Raw genomic sequence first — 4,723 nt, 5'->3', positions numbered from 1 at the left:
AATGAACACCTTTCATCTGTGTGGTGACACTAAACTCTGCAAAATTAAGTTATAGATCTCCTCCAGGACTGACTTTCTGGAAGCTGCCAGACCTGGCTCCTGGTAAGACATCTTCCGTCCAGTCTACAACTTTCCAGGCCTCAGTCGGTGTGTTGGGTCATCAACAAGGAGAAAGGGAGAGAAGTTGCCTGATGAACCCCCAACCCACTTCCGATCACCTTGGCTTAGCCCAAGAGCTGCCCAAAGGTCTTCATAACTGCCCACACTCCCCTACCTGGGCTCCCGGGCCTTTGTTCCCACAGGTCTGACCCCACCCCCACCCCCTCTCCGCTGTGCCAAACTGTCTTGGATGAGGATGGTAATTTAGGGTTACCATTTATTGTCTGTTCCTGGGAAGTCAGCTGTATCTACAACTTTCTAGCCTGCCCTAAAAACACCCATCAGTCTGTACTGGGGGCCTTGCCTTCTCTTTGAGGATCCAACAGAGCTGGAGAAATGAGGAACACCCAGAAGAAGGAAACGCAGGTGCCACAAGGAGGCGGGACACCTGGAGTGTTAGTGCAGGAAGACGTGGGAAGAGGCCGGCCACCCAGGCTGCTCCTCTGCTAGCACTGACCTGGAGCTTCCTGATTCAAGGAAGATCCGAACTGGTGGAAAAATGAAGGAAAATGGAATGAGTAACAGCCTCCATGAATGAAAAATCCAATATGGCAGGGGGCACCTGGATTTGAACCAGGGACCTCTTGATCTGCAGTCAAATGCTCTACCCCTGAGCTATACCCCCCAACTTACTACAGGTGTCTAATAATCACCTTTCACCTTCATAGTCACACCCAGGTCTCCTGTAACATACTGGAAGTTTTTATTGGTTTCTAGCAAGCTGGTAAAACCAGCAACTTATTCCTCCACAAGCTCAGCCCATAGAGGTCTCCCCCCCCAGGCCTTGGAGCCCCACAATCCTACCCCTTCACATGCCTGCATCTCCCCCTTCTCCTCCATGTGTGGTGAGAGCAGCAGCCCGGAGAAGCATGGACATCTATTGCTGGAAGGGCCTTTAGAATTTGTCTTTCTCTTGTTCTGCACTACAAAATAGCAAGTTGAAGAGATCCTGTCAATCTCTTGGGAGACACATACAGTACCTACACCAGAAGGTGTCTCTTCAGCCTTCGTATCTGTGCATTAAACCTGCGGATGCTGGTGGGGATGCTGGGGAGGTTGGTGAACTTCTTAGTCCCCAACCTGGATCTTTTTTATTTTCCTGAAGTTAGTGGTAACCTCATGTCTCTTAGGCAAATATCTTATATAACTAAGCAATTTGCAGCTACAATTATATTACTGTTAGTCGCTCAGTTGTGTCTGACTTTTTGGGACCTCATGAACTGTAGCCAGCCAGGCTCCTCTGTCCATGGGATTCTCCAGGGAAGAACACTAAAGTGGGCTTCCATGCCCTCCTCTTGGGGATCTTCATGACCCAAGGATCAAACCCAGGTCTCCTCCATTGCAGGGGGATTCTTTACTATCTGAGCCACCAGGGAAGCCCACAATTATATTATTAGTGGTTATTATTATTCCCTCGCTTTGGAAGAGAAAACCTGCCAGAGAGTATGATTTTCGCTTTTAACTATTGTGCTGCTGTCCATGGGGTCGCAAAGAGTTGGACACATCTAAGCAACGGAACAACAAATTATTGATGAAGAAATGGAGAGGAAGAGTGGAGTGAGAGGATCCGGACACACGAAATAAGAATTTCAAGTGGAATAAACAGGGCAGTAAAGTCTGTGAACTAGCTAGATGCGCCCCCATGTGGTCGTGATGTGAGTTTATTGACCTGAAATAACAGGAAGATCCCCTGGAGGAGGGCATGGCAACCCACGCCTGTATTCCTGCCTGGAGAATCCCAAGAACAGAGGAGCCTGGTGGGCTACAGTCCACAGGGTCACAAAAGTCAGACATGACTGAAGCAACTTAGCGTGCATGCATGCAAGAGCTTCCTTGGGAGACAACTGGCCCGCGATCTACAAGTTGCCACCGTGAATAACTGAGCATCCATTAGAACAGAACGGAAACCACTGCCTTTGCCAGCTTTCCTCCAATATTCCACAAAAAGTCCAGTGTGGTAGGGGGCACCTGGATTTGAACCAGGGACCTCTTGATCTGCAGTCAAATGCTCTACCCCTGAGCTATACCCCCTTACTTATTATGGGTGTCTAATAACCACCTTTCATGCTTCCCCAGTGACTCAGCAATAAAAAATCCACCTGCAATGCAGGAGACGTGGGTTTGATCACAGGGTGGGGAAGATCCCCTGGAGGAGAGCATGGCAACCCGCTCCAGTATCCTTGCCTGGAGAATCCCGTGGACAGAGGAGCCTGGTGGGCTACAGTCCACAGGGTCACATGACTGAAGCGACTTATCACTCACACAACCACCTTTCTCCTTCATGGTCACACCCAGGACACCTGTAACACACTAAAATTTTCTACTTAATTTCTGGAGAGCTGGTAAGACCGGCAACCTATTCCTAAACAAACTCAAAACTGAAGCAGTCACCTAGATCATCTTCCTGAGAAAACACGTTGCAGCCCCCTCACCCTCCATGGGCCCTGTGAGTCTCTGCTGCTCCGGCCGACAGCTGACGTCCACAGTACATTTCCAGGGTCCCTGTTCAAGGCGGGTGACTGAGGTTCCGGTGGAAAAGTAGCCCCGGGCGCGGCACTGGATGGCATGACTGAAAGTGGATTGCAGCCCCTACTGTGTAGCCGCCAGTCACCGTCCGCATGCTCCCTTAACAGTGCCCACCACCACCACCACTGCCCTTTCTTTAGTCTCTTTGCTCTGTGCAGACCCTGCCGAAGCAGCTCAGGATGGAGCAACCAGAGCCCCAGGGGCCTCCTGCAAGCACCCCACTGTGCTTGGTTATGGGGGGAGCATAAGAGAGGCATCAAAGCTCCCAGTTCCCCTCCACGGCGGTGCGTGTGCGTGGTGAAGGGGGGATGAACCCGCGGGAAAGGTGACATCTGCAAGCCTCTTAGATAAGTGTTAATGGGCATGGGCGTCCAGTCAGCCCTGGAGAAGTTCCCCTGGCACTGCAAGAAGCTAGAGAGGCTTTCTGGCAAAGACCTAAACAATCCGACCTCTCCTCCATCCTATGAAGACTCAATTCTAAGGAACCAGAGGCTTAAAAAAGGCATTTTTTTCAATCACAGAAAACTAACTGAAAGGGAGTTGTTGGAAGGTGGAGAGATCGAATCACATCCTCTGAACCGAGAAGGAACTTCAAGAATGGAAAAAGAAGCAGACAACTCCTTAAAGTACAAATACGAAAGTTTATTGCGGATGACAGGTAGGACCTGGCGGACAACCATCCAGCATCATTCAGAGTGGCACCCTGCTCCGCTGATGGGGTACCAGGGGATTTCAAGGGGCCAAAGCTAAAGACAGACTGACCGCTACGGGAGGAAGACATCCACACCGATGGGAACCAGGGTTTTTCCTCCCCCGTGGGGATCTCATGACCAGTAACCACTGGATCAGCAAAAGGCACTCTTCTATGGTTTATTTCAGATGGAGGCAAGGGTAAAAGCTGATGGAGAATTTATCTGTCTTGGACACATTCTGTATAAGTGAGTTAAAAGAGGGGACGGAATAAGACTGCCGGCCTGAGATGGAGCTAACAAAATGGGGTCCCTGTGGTTCAACCATGCAGGCCCCTCCCTTATTATAACTGTAATCTCAGCAGCACCTTTTTTAAAATTTTTCCATCAGCCCGATGAGGACAACTCCACTGTGAACTAAACCCATTTCCTCTCCTTCCCCCGAGCCTGGACCCCCTCCCACCTGGCGGCCCTGAAGCTTCTCCCCACCCTTCAATTCATGCCAAGTCCTCTAAAGCAACTGCTGTTCTCCTAGAAGGGCTTTCAGGATGATCCAGCAGAGGAGCTGCTAAATGTGGCCCCAGAACAAAAAAATCATCTCGTGTTTCTGTGATGTGAGTGGATGAAAGGAAGGAAGGGTACTATTGAAGACAGCCAAACAAAACCCGAATCTCTGGAAAGAGGCCCGGAGGGGGATGTATATGTTTATATTCGGACGTTTCCGGGTAGTTCTAGTGCTCAGATGAGCCTTGAGTCCCCATGGTCTAGGCTAGAACCATCCTTCTGGTTCTGGGACTTTCCATTGCCCCAGCCCAGGAGATGAGCTAGACACCTTCCTTTCTACTTTACCAACTCCTTTACTATCATCTCCTTTGCCAACTGTTGCACCCCCCAGTCTGCCCACCGAGAAGAGCCTGCCTAAAGGTGTAATTCGGTGTAGGTACTAAAATAAGACTTACTTGAGGGGGCACCTGGATTTGAACCAGGGACCTCTTGATCTGCAGTCAAATGCTCTACCCCTGAGCTATACCCCCTTGCTTATGAGTGGTAGCTAATAAATACTTTTTCACCTGTGTTGAACTGCCCACACCCACTGTGCACTGAAATTTCTACTGATTCTCAGAAAGTTCCGAAGGTATGGAAATTTTGCCTTACAGAAAATTCGCACCTTTTGGCCCTCCTCTTCCACATAGATCTCCCTCCCAATTTTAGCCCCCAGAAATCTCTGCTCACAATCTCGCAGTCTCATTTTTCTTGGTACCACCGTGAAGGCACCAGCTGGAAAAATCACTGCTAAGCGCTGGACCTCCTTTGCCTTCCTCCCTTTCCTCAGCAGCTCCATCTACCAA

At 49.9% G+C, this 4,723-nt stretch overlaps 3 non-coding genes across 3 annotated transcripts; all 3 read right to left on the bottom strand.

Moving 5' to 3' along the window:
* Positions 1-712: 712 nt before the first annotated feature.
* On the bottom strand, positions 713-784 carry TRNAC-GCA. Its single transcript has one exon. It is a non-coding gene; the product is annotated as a tRNA-Cys (tRNA).
* A 1,334-nt stretch (positions 785-2,118) lies between these two features.
* TRNAC-GCA lies at positions 2,119-2,190 on the bottom strand. The gene has a single exon. It is a non-coding gene; the product is annotated as a tRNA-Cys (tRNA).
* Positions 2,191-4,336: 2,146 nt separating this feature from the next.
* TRNAC-GCA lies at positions 4,337-4,408 on the bottom strand. Its single transcript has one exon. It is a non-coding gene; the product is annotated as a tRNA-Cys (tRNA).
* Between the last annotated feature and the right edge of the window lie 315 nt (positions 4,409-4,723).

The sequence above is a fragment of the Cervus canadensis genome, chromosome 3 (assembly GCF_019320065.1).
Source record: "Cervus canadensis isolate Bull #8, Minnesota chromosome 3, ASM1932006v1, whole genome shotgun sequence".
In the NCBI taxonomy this organism is placed as follows: Eukaryota; Metazoa; Chordata; class Mammalia; order Artiodactyla; family Cervidae; genus Cervus; species Cervus canadensis.
This window is presented reverse-complemented; position numbering and strand designations above follow the sequence as displayed.